Source organism: Papio anubis, chromosome 10 (genome assembly GCF_008728515.1).
Source record: "Papio anubis isolate 15944 chromosome 10, Panubis1.0, whole genome shotgun sequence".
NCBI classification, from domain to species: domain Eukaryota; kingdom Metazoa; phylum Chordata; class Mammalia; order Primates; family Cercopithecidae; genus Papio; species Papio anubis.
Genome location: NC_044985.1, coordinates 59,419,469 through 59,443,546, shown reverse-complemented (window position 1 = coordinate 59,443,546; position 24,078 = coordinate 59,419,469). Strand labels below are relative to the sequence as shown.

The 24,078-nt window shown below is 39.4% G+C and overlaps 1 long non-coding RNA gene across 1 annotated transcript in view; it reads left to right on the top strand.

Moving 5' to 3' along the window:
- The first annotated feature begins 3,377 nt into the window (after positions 1 to 3,377).
- The window catches only part of LOC103876335, a 97,328-nt gene continuing 76,627 nt past the window's right edge, over positions 3,378 to 24,078 (top strand). The window contains exon 1 of the long non-coding RNA XR_002516166.2: positions 3,378 to 9,091. This is a non-coding gene — a long non-coding RNA (uncharacterized LOC103876335). The remainder of the gene's footprint in view (positions 9,092 to 24,078) is intronic.

Below are 24,078 nucleotides of genomic sequence, written 5' to 3'. Positions count from 1 at the left end.
CTGGATCATTTTACCATACTACAGAGCAAGAAACCTATCAAAGACCATTCATGTTGCATCAGAAAATCATAGGGCCTAACTTGAAGAAGTTTCCACTGGCTAAATATAGGTCAATTTGAATATTAGTAAGAGTAATAACTGTATTGGTTTGAAGCACATAAAATATGTTTGAATATATGAGATAATTCTGCAATTACGTTTGCATCAATCTTTTCATTATTATAAAAACACAGGCAACATTATCAGCCACCTTTGAAGGATGCCCAGGAGCCAACACATTATAATTTCCTTCCTTCCTTCCTTCCTTCCTTCCTTCCTTTCTTCCTTCCTTCCTCCCTCTCTCTCTTTCTCTCTCTCTCTATCTCTTTCTCTCTTCTCTTTTTCTTTCTTTATTTTCTTTCTTTCTTTCTTGATGTGGTCTCACTCTGTTGCCCAGGCTGGAGTGCAATAGTGTAATCATAGCTCACTGCAGCCTTGAATCCCTGGGCTCAAGCAATCCTCCTGCCTCAGCCTCCCAAGTTGCGGGGATTATAAGTACAAGCCACCATACCTGACCAAACTAATTATTTTGGAAACTGTTAAATACAGTGGATGAATCATTCTTTTATTCTTTCTTTCTTACATGAACTGTATCTCACAGTAACCAAATAATCGATTAGGGAAAATTACTGTTTGTAAAACGATTCTAGATAATAAAGAAGGGAAAACAGAATTTGAATCTCATCATTCCAGGAGGCTGGGCATGGTGGCCCATGCCTGTAATCCCAGTGCTTTGGCAGACTGAGGTGAGAAGATGACTTGAGGCAAGGGTTTTGAGATCAGCCTGGGCAATATAGCAAGACCCTATTTCCACAAAAAATAATCTCATTATTCTGTAATCCCTAATAAATTAGTAGACGTAGGCAGTGTTCATTAATGGTTGCTAACATGACAAAAAGAGAGTGAACCAGAAAGTGTGGTGAAATACACAACACCACTTATGACATATTCTTGCCAAAAGAATTGAACCTGAGCCTAATAAATCCACTAGAACTAACTACCAAATTATACAGAACAGTGAACATGTTAAACATCATGGAATGAAGTCATAAAACTCAGACTGTGGATTTTAACATATAATATATAATGTGGATTTTGACATATAAGTTGTAAGAAGAAGTGGTGGAGGGAAGCCTATAGATTAAAAGACATTTGAGAAACATATTAAATAATTTCAATGGAGGGTCCTTTTTGGATCCCAATGCAAACAAAATCGTGAGACAATTAGGGAAATTTCAACACTGGCTGTATACTTAATTATGTGAGAAATTAATATCAATTTTCTTTTGGTTCAACAATAGTTTTGTGGTCATATTTTAAAAAGAACCATTATCTTTTATCTTTTATAGATAGATATTGAAGTATTTGTGGAGAAATGATATCTGGAATTTGCTTCAAAATAACCCAGGGAAGGGGGAATTATAGGGATACAGAGGATTCATGATTGCCCATGAGTTCATAGTCATTGAAGCTAAGATGGTGGGTATATAGGGGATTGTGATGCTACTCTCTCTACTTTTGTATATATTAGAAATTTTCTATAATGGAAAGAAACAAAAAGCTAGAGAAGGCTAAGTAGAAGATGTTCACATCCAGGTTTCTGGAAATTGAATGCCTTCCATTCTCAGTGATTGCTGCCTTCTGAGCTCTTTAGATATTTTCAAGTGTGCAGACTACATCAGAACTTAAGTTTTGGAATGAAACTTACACTCTTTAGCTTGGAAGAGATAAAGAGCTAGACACCTCAAAGAGAATGTTTCTGATTGCTGCTGTAACAAATTACCACAAACTATATGACTTGAAACAACATAAATGTGTTGTCCTACCATTTCAGAGGTCAGAAATTCAGAACCACTTTCACTGAGCTAAAATCACAGTGTTGGGAGGCTACACTCCTGGAGGCCCCAGGGGAGAATCTGTACCTTGCCTTTCCTGTCTCCTAGAGGCGCCTACATTTCTTGAGCCCCTGTCTACACCCCTCTCCTCTCTGCATCTGCCTTCACCTCTCCTCCAATTCTACTGCATCTCTCTCTCACTTATAAGGACCCTTGTGATAACTGTGGTCCCACCTGAATAATTCAGGATAGTCTTCGTATCTCCAGATCCTTAGCTTAATCACATCTGCCAAGCTCTTTTGCCACGTAAAGTAACATATTAAAAAATTCTGGGGATTAGGATGTGGACTTCCTTGGGGAAAGGCATTATTCTGCCTCCCGCAAAGAGAATTGAAGAATTCACTGGAGTTCTTTGGCTAAATCAGTTGCAAGGAAGTCTGGGAAACAAGGTTAGCAGGAAAAGGATGGAGAAACATTTGGTTACAAAGAGATGGTGGACAACACAAAAGACTTAAAGGACTAAGATTTGGTGGTGAAAGAACCAATGAAAAAGGCATTCAAGGGACCTAATGATTGTCTGTAGATTTACAGAAGTTATTGTAAAGAAAATGACGACAGGCTGGTTTTCATCTCCATAGAACCAGCATCAGTTAATTTAAATGAAGTAGAGGCTATGGATGGAAGATTTATGAAAATTCTTTTACCTATAAGGATTGAAATCTGAAAATACTTTAGAAAGGCTAAATGAGGAATTCCCTTCCTTAGAAATTTTGGAGGACCAGACACCTATTTATTTGCAGCTGTCGGTGGCTGTCCTATCTGGAGGTAGATGCATGTTCTATGGGGTTGGAGCTGGTCCTCCTTATAATTCTGTTTATGGTTAATGTAGCCTTGACTCTGGAGAGTAGAAAATGCCACTTCAGCTGCCTGTCTTGGATCTCAGAAAGAAAGAAAGAAAAACCTATTGTGGCGTAAGGGTGGTGAATAGAAAACAAATCAACGAAAAGATCATTTTAGCATAGGGGTTGGTGGCTTACATGAGTAAGTGATTTATGACACAATGTTTTTATTTGATCTGGCATTACAGGGATAAATTATTGAGTGCTAATTGTATGTTGATAAGCTGTTCCTGCTTAAATTTATTCCTTCCTCAGTTTGTGTTAATTGGGGCGTATTGGAACAGAAGGGAATTGCCCATTTGCTGCCTGGTTTGGTTTATGCTGTTGCTAAAATGTGGAGTTGTGATTGTGTCTTCACTGTTATTCATGCTGAATGAATAAGGGAACTCCTGCCAGTGGACTTCCCCCACCGTTATGCATATTTTTTTTCTCATAAACGAATTGTTAAAACATAATATTACTTCTATTTACTAGTTCAAGTTTACTCAAGTTGCAGCAGAAGGTAGGGTCAGAGGTGGACTGATGGAAGGCTGGGGAAATTTAAATGCATATTTTACCATTTGAAATTTAAATCTTCTTTAGATAAAGCCATCATGGGGTGGGGTGGGGGGTACTGAATGTTTCCTGTGTAGGTGGCTTTATGTTTGACTAATATTTCTCTCTCTCTCCCCTCTCTCTCTGGCATGAAGGGACATGTGTGGCAATGGCGTGAGTGAGGCCAGCAGTGTGCATCCACATGGAGATGCAGGTGTGGATGTGGGGGCGGGGGACCAGTAACTGCCAGATATTGAGGATCTTGTCTCTCAAGTGTCTCTATAATAAGTACCCTAATTCCAGGGAATCGAGTGAGTCCAGCTTTCAAGAACTCAATACAGACACAAAACAGCAAATGGCCAGCAGGATTACAAGTAGAAATGCTGGGTTGAGATTAAAGGAAATTTGCAAGGGCAGAGGAAATAGTAACATTCCACATAGGCACGCCAGATTCAGGGGACCCTAGGGCAGGCCACAGGAGTTACTACACATGGCCCAAGGGGAGGCTTGTAAACACCAAGCCCAGACACAGATGCTCGCTCTCTGCCTTGGTTTTATGAATTCCACTGAATGTGGGCAGGTGTGTACCTGGCTGTAAACCAGAGAGGGGTGGGCTCTGCAGGTGTGGGGAACTCCTACATAAGGCAGAGACGGTGGGTGCCGCTCCCCAGGCCTCTCTTCCTGGGACTCAGATTCCCCTTTAGCTTCTCTCTGCTGCCCTGTAACTCTCCTCCCTCTCTGTTTTTTCCTCAGATGTTAGGTATAATCTCTTCCCATTGATGTCCCTCAAATAAAATAGAAAAGAGTTCAGTTTAACCATTGTTCATGCAGCTTTCCTAGTCAAAGAAGAAAGAACTGTGCTGGCCTCTGTGTAGAAAGCAGAGGTGAGGATTAGGTGAATGTGGTTTGGCCCATACTGAAGATACCTCACTCTGTAGGGCTGAAGGAACCATGTAAGTTGGGTCTAGAGGTATGGATTGTGAGGGCAGAATCAGGCTGAAATTTCCGAAAGTAGCCCTAGTTCACTTATGAAGCCATTCTGGCTCTTGGCTAGTTAATTAAAACAGGAGTCATAAATGTGTATAGGAAGATTACCTAGAATGTCACTGTTACTATGATCTCTTTCCTTAAGGAAGGCAGGCTAGGGTCCTCGCCTGCCTTCTTAGAGATAATGGGAAGTAATGGAAAGAAAGCAGGAGAGGAGATAGAGTCCCACTATTGACAAGGCTCCTTCTCCCCTTTGTTTCTGAAATTTACAGGCCTCCCCAGTTCTGGCATCCAGGAATCTAGGGCCTCTCAACAGCAGGACCACCTGGAGTGCTGAGACCTGGAGGGGAAGCCCAGCCAGCGTTCAGAGGAAAAACAGGGGCTCAAATCCCAGAGTCAGAAGGCCAAGGGGAGGGTAAAAAGACTGTAAGTTCAAAGCTGATGGAAGACACTGGAAACAGCTCAGTGTGCACATTGTCAGTCTTCGGGGCCCAGACACAGAGATTAACTTTAGATAGAGCTAGAGGGTAAATTGAAGCACATCAATAACTCAGAGAGGTAAAGCAACTTGTCCAAGACCACACAGCTGCAGGTGGCAGACCTAGGACTAGATCTAGTTCTGTCAGCACCCAGGAATGCTTTTTCTGTGATAACCTTAGGCCTACCTACCACGTCAGGTCCATTTTGACCTTGGGTGAAATGGATGCAGAAAATCATCCCTGACCAACCACACAGGGAGACAGGAAACTACAATGGGGTTCCAGAGCTACTTGAACTCCGTAGTAAACTGTTTTCCTAGTTTTAAATTTGGTCAGATAAGAATTATAGGTGATACTGTTAAAATCCTTGAGGAAAAAAATGAGTAATGATTAGTAGATCCAGAGAGAAGGTAGTAGGTACTTCCTGCTCCAGAGAGCTTAAGGTTGACATCAGTACAAACACTTTTGGTTTTCTTGACAATTCTTAACCTTCTCCATTTGTTTTCCAACTCCTGATCTGTTAGGATTAAGATCTGGCATGTGTAAGTTTGCCCTAGACCTTGATTTTCAGAGAGTGGTTTCCAGAGCAGCAGGAGCAGCTTCACCAGGAAACTACTAAGAAATGCACATTCATGGGCTCCACTGCAGTCCTCTGGAATCAGAATCTTTGGGTAAGGGTCTAGGAATCTGTCTCAATAAAGACTTGATTCTGAAATGGTTGGGCCTGCCTCATGAGGTTGTTGGGAAGATCAAATGAGATAAGCAAGGAAAAGCCTGTGTGTAGCACCTTGCCTGCTGTTCAGTGGGTACTGAGTATACTTTACTTGTTATTCCTATAATTATTACAACTCCAGCTGTCTCTAGCCCTGGCAGTTCACAGTGTGAGTTCTAGACCCTTCCTTGTGCGCACTCTCTCTGTCTCTTTCTCTTAGCTTCCACAGCTCCATCCAAATCTTGTAGGTACTTTGGTGTGAGCACTGCAGGACCGGTAGCGGGTAACCTCCTGAGCACCCTTGAGAACCGACCTCCCACCCCTCCCAGGTTCCTGAGCCTCATCGCGATGACATCAAGATAGAACTAAAGCATACGTAAACCTACTTCATGCTATGGGAAACAGGCCATGGGAACCTCATATTCTGAGCCAAAAGTCACATCACATTCACAAGAAAAAGCTTCCTTAGCCAGAGAGGAAGTCCCAGACCTCGACCATTGGAACTGTCTTCAGAAATCCAAAGTGTCCAGGCATGCTGGCTTAGATCATCTTGCCTTGGCTGTTCCTGTGGCTACTGCTAGCAGCTTCCACGTGAGCCTTTTAAAGCAAGAGCTCAGCCACCACTTCCCAGCAGCTTGTGGGGCCCCCCGGCATGGCCTCTGTCTCCGCAGAATACAGAGACGAGTGGCAGGCTGGAGCAGCAGCTGCGCCGCCTCCCTCAGGGCCACTATAATGTCTCCCAGGGGGGCAGCCCAAGCTTGGATGAGCCTTGAAAATTAGTGAGCAATTCTGACTTGTTTAATTTTTCTCTCCTAAGAACTTGAGAGATCATGTCCTCTTAATCATCTTTTGAGAGGAAAGACATGAGAAAAGAAAGACATTTGAGAAAACAGAGCAATTAATCTGTTCATTCATGTTCAGTAAATGACTGTGCTCTGAGTATGTTCACTCTTTATTCTACAAACATTTGTTGGGTACCCAGTCTGCATGGAGCATTGGAAACACCAGGGTGAATTAAGAACATATCTGCTTTCAAGAATTCTGCAAGTGCATGGAGAAGGGGGCAAAGTGAACCCCCATTTTGTGAGTATTTATAATTCAATTTGCCAGGCACTGGGCTAGATGCTGAATTCCCCTAAGAACCCCATGAGGTTCATGCTTTTACTCCCATTCTACAGATTAGAATATTGAGAGTTAGAAAGATGGAGTGACTGGCTTAGAGTCTCCTATTTGGAAAGTGGCTGGGCTCTGTGAACACAAAAGCCCTTCTTTTCTTTACTATTCTGCCTCTGCAGGGGCATAGTTACTCATCTTTAGTGCAATGAACAGGACGGTTAAGTGCCATGAGAAGGTGTAAATTCAGAGGACCCTGGCAGCACAGAAGCAGAAAGATGGCTTCCGGTTGCCCCATGGGTTTGGAAGGATAGCCTAAGGGTGGGTAGAGGCTTTACAAGGTGGCTGTAGGAAATCCCTGAGCAATGCTGTAGGGAGGGATGAGTGATAGGGTAGGAGGGATAGATGGGTCCCACTGTGTGGTTCTGTTTGCCCTGAGTGTGGTCCTGCAGGAGTCCACCATGGGAAGCAGAGGGATCTGGATATCTTGGGTCTGGCTCTGTTCTCAGCATGATCCTGGCCAGTACTTGGTCATCAAGAAGGGCTGGAAGAGCCAGGACAAAACTTGGAATATGCTTTGCACTCCCATGTATTACACTTGTTTTCCTTGGCATCACCATCACCTCACCACCTCCACACACTTACAAAGTGCCCGTGTGCACAAAGCACTTGGCATAGACTCATAACATTATCTGAGGGTACTCATGCCTCTCCTTATCCAGCCCCTCTCCCTTGTCCATGTCAGTTCACAGCAGCCGACGCCTCCTGCCAACATCACATGGGAGAGTCAAGAAGAAACTGGCACTTGCCAAGAAATGAGGTCCCAGGTGCTCTGACATGCATTATTTCATGTATCCTCACAAGGCAGTGAGATGATTCCCATTTTATGGATGAGGTTACTGAGGCTCAGGGAGGCCAAGGTGTGCAAGGACCCATCTGGTGAGAGTAAAGTGGAGTACTCTCTTTCTAAAGCTGGTGACTTAGGAGTGAAGAGGGCAGTCAACAGGTTTTTTCTGGGAACCAAATAATAATCTGTGATAGATTTAGTTGATTTAAGTTAACCAATTAAAAGGTAAACAACTTGTATTGCCAAAGTTGAGGCAGTATGATAAAGACAAAAAGTGGGCTGAACACTGCAGTAGGACAGTCTTAGGTTCAAATCTTGACCCAATTTAGTCTTTCCGGGTCAACTCACTCACCTCCACTGAGCCTTCCTTTCTTCATTTGTAAAGTCAGAATAACAACACATATTTTTTAGGGTCATCAAGGCTAAGTGATAAAATGTGTGTATGATATGTAACTCTGTTCCTGGCAGATATGCAGGAACATGTCTCCTCCTCTGATTTGTCTTTTTCTCCAGCAGGTTCTTGCTTCCAGATGAACTGGTTTAGATACATGATTATTGACCATTTTGACATGCTTAGCTCAAGACTGTTTTTGTTTTTTTAATTCAGCTGAGATTGCATGGATACTAAAACACCCTGTTTTATGGCGAGGCACAATAAAGGACAATTAACATGGTGGCACAGCTCTCCAAGAATGGCAAGTGACCTAAGTCTGCATGGCTGGCCTTTTGAAATTGCCTTGGCTTCATGATTTCAGGGTCCATGGAAAGCTCATGTGGCAGGGACTCGTTGGTTGTTCAATAAACTTTATACTTTTTCCTCTCAGCTAGACTATATTTCCCATTGTCCCTCATAGTAAGGTGATTATACGACTCAGTTCTGTCCAATGAAATGTGGGTGGAAATAAAGGGGATGTGGAATGTGCGTGAAAAGCTTACCTTCTAAGAAATTCCCACAGATCCTATGCTCTTTCCTCATCTGCTTGACAAATAGAAGATCCACTAGATGAAAGAACCCTGGGTCCCTGAACGGCTGCCTGGAGCACAGTAACCATTCCACCACACAATCTGCATTAGATTGTCAGTTAGACATAAATGCTTACTGCATTAAGCCACTGGGAGTGGGGGTTACTTATCATAGCAATTGGCTTGCCCTCAAGAATACAGTTTACTTATGACTTATAGCAAGGTATTTATAGCCATCATTAATACTCTCTCTAAATGACTCTATAAAATCAAATACCCTGTAAGGGGTAATATATTGCTTTACATTGGCATAAATTAATTTATAAGCTTAGCCTGCCAAACCCAAGCAGGGCCCTAAGGGTGTATGGCACTGTTTTTGGTTGCAGGTATGGCTGAGGGTAGGGATTGCTGGCAACCTGGTATATGATGCAGTGGTTCTCAAAGCATTAGTATCATTTGCACTATTTTGGAAGTGTAAATTTGTGGGCCCCATCTCAGACCTATTGGATCAGAAACTCTGGGAGTGGGGCCCAATACTCTGTTTTCACAGGCTCTCCAGTGATTCTGATATACCACTGAGAAGGATTGAGGGAGAAAAACAGCTGGACCCTAGAGATCACATCTGGGAAGAGCAGAAGAGGATGGAGTTTCAGCAACTGCTCCATGTAGCCTAAGAGGTCTGGGTGAGTGGACAAAGGGAGAAGGACCAATGAGGAGTACTTAATTTTCCTTATGATGATCTCTTGGAACATGGCACAAAGTTTAGGGATTTGGTTTCCTACTTCATAGAGTATTCTGAATTATTTCCTACTCCATAGAGTATTTTGAATTCACACCTGAATTCTTAGACTATTTTATTAATTTGCTAGGGCTGCCATAACAATATATTGGGTTTTTATGAGTGACTTAAACAACAGAAATTTATCATCTCACAGTTCTGGAGGCTGGAAGTCAAAGATCAAGGTGACAGCAGGGTTGGTTTTCTCTGAGGCCTTGCTCCTTGGCTTGCAGATGACCACCCTCTTTCTGCCTCTTCACGTGGTCTTTCCTCTGTGCCTGCATGTCCTTGGTGTCTCTTTTTGTATTCTAGTTTCCTTTTCTTATAAGGACATCATTCAGATTATATTAGGACCCATCCTAATGGCATAGTTTTAACTTAATTACCTCTCTAAGGCTATATCTTCAAAGACAGTCACATTCTGAGTTACTGGGGGTTAGGGCTTCAACAAATGAGTTTGGGAGAAAAACAATTCAGTCCAAAACCACTATGGAACTTGTAATATTACTACTTTATTATATTCTTGTTCCTCTTGGAACCCCCTTGAATAATCCTGGAGCTAAAGCTAATTAAATGCTAAGTTTAACCTTTAGTTTGGAGTAGAATGCATGCTTCATTTTATTCTAACAGTGAAGTTAGAATGTAGCTAATACTTTTGACAGTGGGTTGGCTGATTGAAACTAGAATCATATAAAAGTAATGCAAAAGTAAAAGATGTCTGTTTTAAATAGAGCTTCAGATACACTTTGGGCAGACTGAAGTTAATTTGTGAAAAAGTGTCAAGTCTTTGGTAAATTGGGTCTGTAAAATGACCACAGAATCTGAGTGAAACTTGAATTTTGTCACGCACTGATGACCAGTTAATTCCATGATATATGGAGAAATGGTTCTTTTGATATATTGGTTTTGGTGTAAACTGGAAAACACTTTTGTTATGATAGAAAAGTGAGTTCCTCTTCTGAGATGCTTTTGAGTGCAGTTTGGCTTGTTAGCAAGCTGTGGTAATAATCTTAAATGATGACTGAATAATGCTGCAGAAATTATATATACAAAAAAATGAATGGAGAAAAGTAGACAGGCAACTCTTCTTAAAGCTCATGTTTCACAAGCTGGTATGTTTTTCCCGAGAGAATCCTCAGAAAGTCAGAGGACCACTTGCTGTTTCAATTCACATTCTCTCTTCATGCGAGTCTCCTCTTCCCTCAGCCCCCTCCCCACTTCATATTAACTAGCAGAGGTCATGGATTTGGTGCCCCAGCTGCCAGGGTGAGCTTTGCTGTAACAGCTTCAGGTAGTCTAAACTTGGGGCAATTTAGCTGCCTGTAAAATCCCGCTGAATGAACTTTCTTATCATTTGTTAACTGCCAGGGCAAAGTTCACTGAAAAACATTCTTACTTCTAGTTTGTGAAACGGGAGCTGTTGAAGTCCTATGCATACAAACACGTTAGCCTATGCTCGAAATATGCTTATGGAGCAAATTCTGATATGATTAATGTTGGCATCAGTGAGCATACATTAGGGGGATTTGCATATATATAAATTTGAATAATGTTCAAGGACATCAAATGATTTCAGATTTAATAATTATAATAATGGCTAACATTTATTGAAGTATCATGTGCCCAACACCACTTTAACCATTTTATATAATAATTTAATCCCCCCAACAGCTCCATCATTATACCCGTTTTTCAGATGAGGAAACCAAGGCTCAGAAAAGTTTAGTAATTTGTACAAGATCACACAGTGAGCTCCTGGGCAGCGAGCGAGGCTGTGAGTCCAGACAATCTGACTCCAGAGGCTGTGTTCTTATCCTTTGTGTTACACAGTGGTGGTTGTTAAACACACCAGGCAGGAAAATGACTGACTTTCCTGGGTAGGTTGGGAGGTGTACAGGAAACTGAAAACACATTAAAGCTTCCACTCTCAGATGGGGCTTCAGGAGACTGATACTCATTCCAAAGTGTCACTTTGGGGAATTTGAGAACAAAGTGTGAGTCTGTAAGACTGGGATCCTTAGTCCTCCCTTGGTCACTTTGGAGACACTAAGTACATTCAAAAAGTGTTTATTGAGGGCTGCTTGCTGGGCCCCTGAGAGCTACAGTCATGAAAGAGACATGGTCCCTGCTCTCCAGGAGCACAACAGTGCTGGGAGAGCCTGGACAGGAAGACATCATGACAAGATGATCTGGCAGCACTGAGAGTAGAGGTCAGAGTGAGGGAGCTTGGAGAGGAGACTAAGGAAGGATTGGCAGAACAGGTGCTCACTGAGCCTTAAGTATAAAGATGAATGAATAGAATTTTACCACTGAGTAAGGTGGGGAAGTGTGTGCCAGGCCACGGACTGTGGGTGAGCCAGGCCACAGAGGAAAAGGCACCAGATGCTCCTTCCTAGCAGCACAAGTGGGCGCCATGATGGGAGCTAAGGGTTGGGGCTTAGGTTTTGTCCCAGTGGGATGCAGAGTCAACTACGGGGTTAAGCAAGATAGTGCCACAGTGACTTTTTTTAAATTTTATTTTTTAGCAAGGAAAGGATTGATTTGTCCAAGGGCAATGTGGGGATTCATGAAAGAGTGTTTCTCATTCTAGGAATGGCTTTATGCTAATGCAGAAGAAGTGGCTGTCTTGATGCCACAGCCACCCCTCACGCCTCTCCTGTTTGCTCATGTTTAGAGTTCCACAGTTCTCAACTGTGGCACTGAAACATTTACTATTGTGTATGTTATTATTTATATATTATAACATTATTTATATTTATATGTTATAGTATTAAATATGTTATATTTGTAACTGTGAAACTCTAAACATTTATTATTATTGTTATTATTATTTGTTCCTTTGTTTAGATGCCATCTCGCACCACTTATAGGATATTAAGTCTCATGAGCTGCCTAAACTTGGCCACACGAGATAGAATACTTGGGCAGTTTTCCCCAAGAGTACATTTTGGTAAGATATGAAGAGGGGAGAATTGAAAGTTTGGGCACATGGAGGAAATGTAGCACTAATGTGGAGCTGATTCAAAAGTCAATTACATTGAAAGCTAATGTGATATCAGGGTGAAATTGGAAATGGTGCAGACAAAGGCCCACTAGAAGGAGTACCTTTAGCACATGCTTCTGACACTGCCCAAAAGTTATGCAAGACAATAGGGAACTTCTTAAAGCTCTGCAGTAACAATGCTACTAAATATTTGAAACGCCGGTCCTTTAAGTTCATCCTCATCTGCTAGTCAAAAACCCACACAGTTATGTTAAAATAAGGAAAACAAATTGCTTCGTTTTAAAACAAGGTTTATGCTTTAGCTTTGGACTTAAGAATTTTTCCCTTTCGTCTTTGTCTTTTTAAAAATGCCATTTCTGCCATATACTCCAAACCTAGTTAGAAATAACAGAAGCAAAAAATATATGATGTAGCAAATAGTTTTAAGGATATGTCTGTTTATATGTCTAAAAATGAAGCTGTAGTTATGGCAATACATTTTGACTTGATTGGCTCAGTCAGAGGGTCATGTGACCATGATGACAGGTGTTCATTCATGATTTGATGACTTCTCCACCTAGAATCTGGCAGCCTGACGGCCTAGCACCTGCTCAGCCCAAGCAGCGAGCAAGGAGTCCCTCAGCAGCAAGCGAAGGGATGTGGGTATAAAGAGATGTTTTATCATTCAGTATTCTTTTTGTCTCATTGTTCAGGTGTGTAAAATTCAGGCTAAAACCTTCAGATTGACCATAAAAAAAAAAAAAACCTGAATGAGGACCTCATCATTCTCCACAAGGCTCAAAGAGTTGCCGGGAAAAGCAATGTATTTTCTGCAACTTTGCAGAGGTATAAAAATGAATAGGTGTAAAGAACATTAATAATTTAGCGTTACAGTGTCTCTAAAATTTTTAATGTGTATGCCTACTTTGGGGGACTCTATCCTACAAAAATGAAAGCATCGGTACATAAGGATATATTCACAAAGATGTGTTTATTTCAGCATTGTTTGTTGTAGAGGGGGAAAAAAACCCCTGAATGTTCGCTAGTAGAGGAATGGTGGAATGATTCTGATACATTCAGAATGTTTAAATGAGGATTTATCTCTGTACGTACTGACCTGAAAGGATGTCTGCATATGTGGCTATATTTTAAAAGTTGTTAACAAAGAATGTGTATAGTATAAACTAATTTATATATACATATATTTGTACATTTATATTTGCTGTGTAAGCATTGAGAAGTATGAGGAAGAATATAAACCACATTACTACTTTTGCGGAGGGTTATGATTGTAGGGAAAATTTGACTTGTTGCAACAAGCATATATTAGTTTCGTAATTAAAATGCAATACAGAGAAAGAAATCCTACTTAACCATTTAGGATTTGGTGAGGATTAACTGAGACAATATTTATAAAATGCTTATTATAATCCCTCGTGTACAGTAGGTATCCAAGACATGGCAGATAAGATTACTTGATTTTTTTCCCCCAGGGCTGATGCAGCCTATAGCAGCCCGGCCTTTGCCTATGCCCACATTGTCATTTCATGCATTCTGCATTCCAGATGGCTTGTAGTCTCTGGGTACACCGTGCTATCTCTATATGACCCTTAGGCCTTTGCCATGCAGTTCCCTGTTTTACAATTCCTATACCCCCTCTTTCACCTACTTAGCTGCTTTGTATCCTTCCAATGTCAGTTGAAGTGCCTTTGTTGACCAAGGCAAGATATCTGTCCTCTCTGGGCTGTCCATCCTATAGCATAACACTCATCACCCTATTTGAACAGTCTGTCTTTGGGGCTGTGTCCATCCATCTTTGCACCCTAAGCACCTAATCCAGGACCATGGAATGGGTACTTGACAAAGGCTAACAAAGTAGCTGAGTGAGGACTGACAGTGGATGCATGACTATATGGGACGAGAAAGAGGGAAGACCCATTTTCTCATTAAAGCTTGGGAAGCCTGACAGGTACTGACTGTGTCATTGCTTGTTTTCCAGGGTCCTTGGGTTATCTAAGTGTAGCATTCTTCTTTCTCAGGTTTTTGCAATTTGGAAGTGGATGAAGGTGCTGATGTTTTAAAATGATTAATTTGCTCAGGTTATTATATATTGCTCCTTCAATTTAGAAGTTATTAACTTGCTGGAACAGTTCATAACTATACTTTATTAACTTTCTGCATATGTACAAGAACCTCAGTTGAACCAGTGTCAGATAAAAGCAATTGAGAAAATACATTACAAATTGGAAACTGAGACGCGATTTGCTGATAGTGATTGCAGCTGCAATATAAACAAATTGTACAGTCCTCAATGGCAGATGAGTCATTTCTTAGTCATGTTAAAAGACAATCTTAAAAATTACGAAAATCATGACTCTCACACTCTTTTGAGTGCCTCATGACTCTTAAAAGAGAATCTAAAGAATACACATGTTGTAGACAGCATTGAAATGAATGTGAAAGGGAAGGCAAAACTGGTTTTTTCATGAGGAGTTGGTGATAGGCAATTGAACATTTTTGAACAAGACAGAATTTGCAAATCTGTAGATAAGAATTATTGCACGTTGTTATCAGTTATTCACAATTTACAGAGTTGTAAATAGATCAAAGATGAGTTCAGGCTAGAATCAAACTGGAAAGGTATCCTCTAGGATCTAGACCATGGGTGTCCAATCTTTTGGCTTCCCTGGGCTACACCGGAAGACGACGAATTGTTTTGGGCTACACATAAAATATATTAACACTAACAATAGATGATGACCTAAAAAAAACACAAAAAAAATCATAATGTTTTAAGAAAGTTTACAAATTTATGTTGGGCTGCATTCAAAGCTGTCCTGGGCTGCATGTGGCCCATGGGCCACGGGTTGGACAAGCTTGATAGTCAATGCCTAGTTTTCTACTGAAGCAGAAATTTTCCTACAGTTCCCTCTATTCTCAGAACTTTGAGGCTCTATAAGTGCTACGGATGCCTCATATCAACCTAATATACTTTATATATGCTTTACTTATGATATCTCATTTAACATACTTAGTCATCACAACATGAATATGAGGTAGGTATTTTTATGGAAGAGGCAGCATGGAAAGCTTAAGTCATTCGACAGTCATTAGTTAACAAGTTAAGATGCAAACATAAGTCTCTGAACTCAGAAGTCATGTTTTTCCCACCCCATTCTGCTGCCTCTTTGTTGACCCTTCCTAGAGTTTACTTTCCTCTTCCCTCCACTTTACTTCCACTGCAGTTTTCTGCCATCTCCCATTGGAGGAAGTCCATGCTTCCCATCCTCCATTCCCTGAACCATTCTGGGCTGCTTTGCCCAGTGTTCCCAGCTCCACCCTTATGCTCCCAATATCTGCTCTGGGGAGGGGAACACTGTCTCTGTGTGTGTGCTTACCACCCTGTCCCCTGTGGTTTTCTTGATTTAAAGTACAGGGAGGGAAGGGACTCTGTCTACCAACAGAGAAATTTCATATTGGAATAGTAAAGATTGGCTTCTGGTTGGTACCACCTGGAAGACAGCATGGTCCTCCCCCTAAAAAAACAAATCTCTGTCTCTCTCTAGTCCTTCCTGTTTCTTCTTTTTGTTTGTAGACAGTTCCCTCAGGCTTTTCCTGTTTAAATTTTGCTTCACTGTTGCTAAGTGTGGATATAAGGTAACCATACAGTTGCTGTTGTCTCAACACTTTAAAACATCTTTACCATTCAAGAATCTTAAGATGTGGTAAATCCAGGTAGAAGTCTAATTTACACATTTGATTGAATTGTTGGGTATTTTGACCTCACGCTCTCTTCATACTGAAGAGTGAAAAATTACCCAGCTCCTGGCTGCCCTAACAAGAGGCAAGATCTTCAGTAAGGAAGAACAGGAATATTTACACTGAATCTGACCTTCTGTTTTAAGATTTTGAAACGTGGGTCATCTAAAACAATACCTACCTAGATGAGATTAAGCTATTGATATTCCTGGGTGAAGCCTTACTTTGTCATGATGTTTTGTCTTTTTATATTGTTGTTTGATTCAATTTGCTAAAATGTATCTAGAATTTTTGCATCAGTGTTCATGGGGCATATTGGTCTGTAGTTTTCTTATAAAGTGACTATCAAGTTTTGGTATCAGGGTAATGCCAGCCTCACAGATGAGTTGGAAATTGTTCTGTCCTCTTTAATTTTCTGGAAGAGTTTGGAAAGAATTGGTCTTATTTCTGGCTTAAACATTTGGTAGAATTCAGTAGTGAAGCCATCAGGGCCTGCAGATTTTTTTGTGGCAAGATTTTTAACCACAAATTCAATTTCTATAACAGTTATAAGGTTAATCAGGTAATCTATTTCTCTTTGAGTGAGCTTTGGTACCTGTATGTTTCAAAGAATTCATTCATTTCGTCTAAATTATTATATTTATTGTCAAAAAGCTATTAATAATATTCCTTTATTATTCATTTAATATCTATAAATTCTGTAGTGATACTCCCTCTCTCATTCCTGATACTAGAAATTTGTGTCTCGTATCTTTTTTGTTCTCCTTATCAACATGATTAAAAGTTTATTCATTTTACTGATCTCTTTGAAGAACCAGCTTTTGGTTTCATTAGTTTTCTCTATTTTCCTTTTTCCGTTTCATTGATCTCTTATCTGATCTTTGTTATTTCCATTCCTCTGCTTACTCTGGGTTGCACTTGCTTCTCTTTTTCCAGTTTCTGAAAATAGAATCTGAGGTCATTGATCTGCAACATTTCTTTATAAATTGATAAATTTCTGTTATAAATTTTGATGTGCTGTGTTTTTAATTTCACAAGTCTTTCTTAAATAATCAAATTTACAATTTTATTTCTTCCTTGACCAGAGAGTTATTTAAAACTGTATTATCTAAGTTCTAAATTTTGGGGGACTTCTCAAAGATCTTTCTGTTATTGATTTCTAATTTAATTTCATTGTGGTCATAGAATACGTTTTGTATGACTTGAATCCTTTTAAAATTATTGAGACTTATTTTATGACCAAAATTTGATTTATCTTGAGAAATGATCTGTACACACATGAAAATAATGTGTATTCTGTTACTAGGTGGAGCGGTGGGGTGTTCTATAAATGTCAGTTAGGTCAGTTTGCTTAATAGGTCAATAGTGTTGTTCAAGTCCATTATATCCTTCCTGACTTTCAGTCCGCTTAAAAATAATTACTGAAAGAAGGAGTGGTGAAATTTTTCAGCTCTGCATCATAAAATTGCCCTTTTAATCTCTGGTAATATTCTTTGTTCTTAAACGCTTCGATATAAAGCTAAATAATAAGAAAAAATCTCATATATTTACACATATAGTTACCATTTTTGATACTTTTCATTCCTTTGATTCGTATCTCTGTCTTAAATCATTTTCCTTGTTCCCAAAGGAATTCCTTTAACATGTCTTTTAGTGTGGGTCTGCTATTGATTAATTCTTTCAGGTTATGTCTAAACATGTCCTTATTTTATACCTTAACTTTGAAAAGATATTGTTGCTGGGTATAGAATCATAGGTCATCAGGGTTGTTTTTTGTTTTTGTTTTTGTTTTTTTTAATACCTTCAGCATATTACTTCACTGGCTTCTTTGCACTTACATTTTTTTTCTGACAAGAAATATGTTGTCATTCTTAGCTTAATTTATTTGTACATAATGTTTCATTTTTCCCTTGTTTGGCTACTTTTACTATTTTCTCTTTATCACAACTCTCAGCAATTTGATTATGATGCGCCTTGGTGTAGTTTTCTTCACGGTTTTTGTGGTTGTAGTTCATTGAACTTCTTGAATCTATGGGTTTATAGTTTTCATCAAATTTGGAGATTTTTCAGTCATTACTTCTTAAAATATTTTTTAATCTCCCACCTTCTCCCCTTATAGGATTCGCTTGTCATTTTAAAATTTTTATTTTTCTCTCTATGTTTTATTTGTGGATTATTGCTATTGGCTATGTTTTTAAGTCACCAACAGTTTCTTTTGCAATATGTAATCTGCCACTAGTCTCATTCAGAATTTTTTTTTTATTTCAGACATTGTATTTTTCTTCTGTGGAAGCTCAATTTGGGTTTTTAAAAAATATATCTTCTAGCCGGGTGCAGTGGCTTATGCCTGTAATCCCAGCACTTTGGGAGGCCGAGGCAGGTGGATCATGAGGTCAGGAGATCGAGACCATCCTGGCTAACACGGTGAAACTCCGTCTCTACTAAAAATACAAACAATTAGCTGGGCGTGGTGGTGGGCACCTGTAGTCCCAGCTACTCGGGAGGCTGAGCCAGGAGAATGGTGTGAACCCAGGAGGCAGAGCTTGCAGTAAGCCGAGATCGCGTCACTGCACTCCAGCCTGGGCAACAGAATGAGACTCTGTCTCAAAAAAAAAAAAATATATATATATATATATATATATAAAATATATAATATATTCCATATCTCTACTTAACTTTTTGAACATAAGGAATCTAGTTATAATTTATATTCCTAAAGGTAATTCACAAGCATAATCTTTTATTTTCTGATTTTTCTGTTAAATTTTATAAATTTGAGACTACTGCTTCTCCCCAAGATGGAGTAACAGTTACCAAACTTACCCTACCACTTGAAACAATAACAACAACAACAAAACAGTAAAATATAAGATATACATTGGTTTCAGTATCTGGACATCAGGTAATAAAGGACAGTCTTTCCTGAAAGTAGATGAGATGGTGAGGAATTCTAGTGATCAGTAACAATGAATAAAGTAACCAGTGGGGTAGGGGCAGCAGTAGACAAGAGTAATTTCATACCAAGCATATTTAAATGGCCTGAGTCACACATTGACTGGTAGAGCAAATGGTGTTGAATTGGCGAGCAGAGTGCAGACGGAAGGATTGTAAGATGAGCAGAGAAAAGGCAGAGCACAGACAAGTTACAGGAATGACAGTAAACAATCTCCCTTTGGGGAATTATTTGGAGTTCTTGCCATGTATTGGTTAGGCAAGTTATTGATCTAGTGGATTTAGAGATAAGCTGTTATAATGGTGTTCAAACTGGGATAAAGTGTGCCATGATGTCTGATATCATTCAATTAAGGTTAAATGAGCAAGTTGCACAGGTTGGCTCGGACCTCACAGACACTACATTGGAGACCAAATGACATTCACATTTTTATATTTGAGTATTCAGTTTCCTTAAAGCCTCTATTACAACATAAATAGTTAATTAAATGCTTATTACCTACCTTTATATTTCACATTTAGAAAGATTGGCATTTGGAGCATGATGTAAAGAAATGTGACATGTGGGCACCATTTGATGCCTTCTCTTCAAGCTTCAAGCCAAAACTTGCATCTATAGGTTTTATCTTTGTGTATCGGAATCTAAAAGAGAAAAGATCATCCTTCTCTTCTCTCTTCTTGATGACCTAACCTTGGTGCTTCCCTTTTCCCACTGGCTCCAGCTGCCTAAATGAGTTTAGTACTCACTGGGAGCACCCAATGGCTCTGATCTGTGAGTCATTGTCTTACCTCTCATTTCTTTTCTGATTAATAGCTTTACCCTAAAAATTTCTCAGACCAGCCCTGGTGCTCTCAGAATTCTGCATACATTGTCTTAAGAGGCTAAATCTTTCCCTTTCCTTGGTGAGTATAGTAAACAAAGCAACTTAAACACTTACAGTGTTTTTGTTTGTTTGTTTGTTTGGCTTTAGGTTTTTAATTAAATGATTTTAATAATGCCATTTTTTATATTATAGTTTAAGTTCTGGGATACATGTGCAGAACATACAGTTTTGTTACATGGATATATATGTGCCATGGTGTTTTGCTGCACCCATCAACACATCATCTACATTAGGTATTTCTCCTAATGCTATCCATCCCCTTCCCCCGCTCCCCAGGACAGGCCCCAGTGTGTGATGTTCCCCTCCTGGTGCCCGTATGTCCTCATTGTTCAACTCCCTCTTGTGAGTGAGAACATGTAGTGTTTGGTTTTGTGTTCGTTTGCTGAGAATGCTGATTTCCAGCTTCATCCATGTCCCTGCAAAGGACACGTACTCATCCTTTTTAATGACTGCATAGTATTCCATGGTGTATATGTGCCACATTTTCTTTATCCAGTCTAACATTGATGGGCATTTGGGTTGGTTCCAAGTCTTTGGTATTATGAATAGTGTTGCAGTAAACAAATGTGTGCATGTGTCTTTAGAGTAGAATGATTTGTAATCCTTTGGGTATGTACCTGGTAATGGGATTGCAGTGTCAAATGGTATTTCTGGTTCTAGATCCTTGATCCTTTGTGTATGTATCCAGGAATGGGATTTCTGGGTCAAATGGTATTTCTGGTTCTAGATCCTTGATCCTGAATCGCCACATTGTCTTCCACAATGGTTGAGCTAATTTACACTCCCACCAACAGTGTAAAAGCATTCCTATTTCTCCACGTCCTCTCCAGCATCTGTTGTTTTCTGACTTTTTAATGACTGCCATTCTAACTGGCGTGAGATGGTATCTCATTGTGGTTTTGATTTGCATTTCTCTAATGACCAGTGATGAAGAGATTTTTATCATGTTTGTTGACTGCATAAATGTCTTCTTTTGAGAAGTGTCTGTTCATATCCTTTGCCCACTTTTTGATGGGGTTATTTTTTTCTTGTAAATTGTTTAAGTTCGTTGTAGATTCTGGATATTTGCCCTTTGTCAGATGCATAGATTGCAAAAATTTTCTCCTATTCTGTAGGTTGCCTGTTCACTCTGATGATAGTTTCTTTTGCTATGCAGAAGATCTTTAGTTTAATTAGATCCAATTTGTCAATTTTGGCTTTTATTGCCATTGCTTCTTGTGTTTTAGTCATGAAGTCCTTGCTCATGCTTATGTCCTGAATGGTATTGCCTAGGTTTTCTTCTAGGGTTTTTATCATTTTAGGTCTTACATTTAAATCTTTAATTCATATTGAGTTAATTTTTGTATAAGGTATAAGGAAGGGGACCAATTTCAGTTTTCTGCATATGGCTAGCCAGTTTTCCCAACACCATTTATTAAATAGGAAATCCTTTCTGCAATGCTTGTTTTTATCAGGTTTGTCAAAGATCAGATGGTTGTAAAATGTGTGGTGTTATTTCTGAGGACTCTGTTCTGTTCCATTAGTCTATATATCTGTTTTGGTACCAGTACCATGCTGTTTTGGTTACTGTAGCCTTGTAGGATAGTTTGAAGTCAGGTAGCGTGAACCCTCCAGCTTTGTTCTTTTTGCTTAGGATTGCCTTGGCTATATGAGCTCTTTTTTGGTTCCATTTGAAATTTAAAATAGCTTTTTTGAATTATATGAATAAAGTCAATGGTAGCTTGATGGGGATAGCATTGAATCTATAAATTACTTTGGGCAGTATGGCCATTTTCACAATATTGATTCTTCCTATCAATGAGCATAGAATGTTTTTCCATTTGTTTGTGTCCTCTCTTATTTCCTTCAGCAGTGGTTTGCTGTTCCCCTTGAAGAGGTCCTTCACATCCCTTGTAAGTTGTATTCCTAGGTATTTTATTACCTTTGTAGCAATTGTGAATGGGAGTTCACTCATGATTTGCATCTCTGTTTGTCTATTATTGGTATACAGGAATGCTTGTGATTTTTGCACATTGATTTTGTATCCTGAGACTTTGCTGAAGTTGCTTATCAGCTTAAGGAGTTTTTGGGTTAAGATGATGAGATTTTCTACATAGACAATCATGTCATCTGCAAACAGAGATAATTTGACTTCCTCTTTTCCTATTTGAATACCCTTTATTTCTTTTCTTGCCAGATTGCCCTGACCAGAACTTCCAATACTATGTTGAATGGGAGTGGTAAGAAAGGGCATCCTTTTCTTATGCTATTTTTCATAGGGAATTCTTCCAACTTTTTCCCATTCAGTATGATATTGGCTGTGGGTTTGTCATAAATAGCTCTTATTATTTTGAGATACGTTCCATCAATATCTCATTTATTGATTATTTTTAGCATGGAGGAGTGTTGAATTTTATTGAAGGCCGTTTCGGAATCTATTCAGATAATCATGTGGTTTTGTCATTGGTTCAGTTTATGTGACAGATTACGTTTATTGATTTGCATATGTTGAACTGGCCTTGCACTCCAGGGATGAAGCTGACTTGATCATGGTGGATAAGCTTTTTGATGTGCTGCTGAATTCGGTTTGCCATTATTTTATTGAGGACTTTTGCATTGATGTTCATCAGGGATATTGGCCTGAAATTTTGTTTTTTCCATTGGGTCTCTGCTAGGTTTTGGTATCAGGATGATGGTGGCCTCATAAAATGAGTTAGGGAGGAGTCTGTCTTTTTCTATTGTTTGGAATAGTTTCCTCTTTTTACCTTTGGTAGAAGTCAGCTGTGAATCTGCCTGGTCCTGGGCTTCTTTTTATTGGTAGGCTAATAATTACCACCTCAGTTTCAGAACTTCTTATTGGTCTATTCAGGGATTCGATTTCTTCCTGATTTAGTCTTGGGAGGGTTTATGTGTCCAGAAATTTATCAGTTTCTTCTAGATTTTCTAGTTTATTTGCAGAGAGGCATTTATAATATTCTCTGACAGTAGTTTGTATTTCTGTGGGATGAGTGGTGATATTCTCTTTATCATTTTTATTGTGTCTATTTGATTCTTCTCTCTTTTCTTTATTAGTCTGGCTAGTGGTCTATCTACTTTGTTAATCTTTTCTGAAAACCAGTTCCTGGATTCATTGATTTTTTGAAGGATTTTTCGTGACTCTATCTCCTTTAGTTCTGCTCTGATCTTAGTTATTTCTTCCTTCTGATAGCATTTGAATTTGTTTACTCTTGCTTCTCTAGTTCTTTTAATTATGATGTTAGGTTTTTGATTTTAGATCTTTCCTGCTTTCTCCTGTGGGCATTTAGTTATATAAATGTCCCACTAAACAATGCTTTAGCTGTGTCCCAGAGATTCTGGTGCATTGTAATTTTGTTCTCGTTGGTTTCAAAGAACTTATTTATTTCTGCCTTAATTTTGTTATTTAACCGGTAGTCATTCTGGAGCAGGTTGTTCAGTTTCCATGTAGTTGTGCAGTTTTGAGTGAGTTTCTTAATTCTGAGTTCTAATTTGATTGCACTGTGGTCTGAGAGATTATTTGTTATGATTTCCATTCTTTTGCATTTGCTGAGGAGTGTTTTACTTCCAATTATGTGGACGATTTTAGAATAAGTGCGATGTGGTGCTGAGAAGAATGTATATTATGTTGATTAGGAGTGGAGAGTTCTGCAGATTAGGTCTGCAGATTAGGTTCCAGTCTATTAGGTGTGGTTGGTCCAGAACTGAGTTCGAGTCCTGAATATCCTTGTTAATTTTCTGTCTCATTGATCTGTTTAGTACTGACAGTTGGGTGTTAAAGTTTCCACTATTATTGTGTGGGAGTCTAAGTTTCTTTGTAGGTCTCTAAGGATTTGCTTTATGAATCTGGGTGCTCCTGTATTGTGTGCATATATATTTAGGATAGTTAGCTCTTAGTGTTGCATTGATCCCTTTACCATTATGTAAGGCCCTTTGTTGTCCTTTTTGTTCTTTGTTGGTTTAAAGTCTGATTCATCAGAGGCTAGGATTGCAACTCCTACTATTTTCTTTTTGCTTTCCATTTGCATGGTAAATCTTCCTCCATCCCTTTATTTTGAGCCTATGTGTGTCTTTGCACATGAGATGGGTCTCCTTAATATGGCACACTGATGGGTCTCGACTCTTTATCGAATTCACCAGTCTATACCTTTTAATTGGGGCATTTAGCCCATTTGCACATAAGGTTAATATTGTTATGTGTGAATTTGATCCTGTCATTATGATGCTAGCTGGTTATTTGCCCGTTAGTTGATGCAGTTTCTTCATAGTGTCAATGGTCTTTACAATTAGGTTTGTTTTTGCAGTGGCTAGTACCAGTTC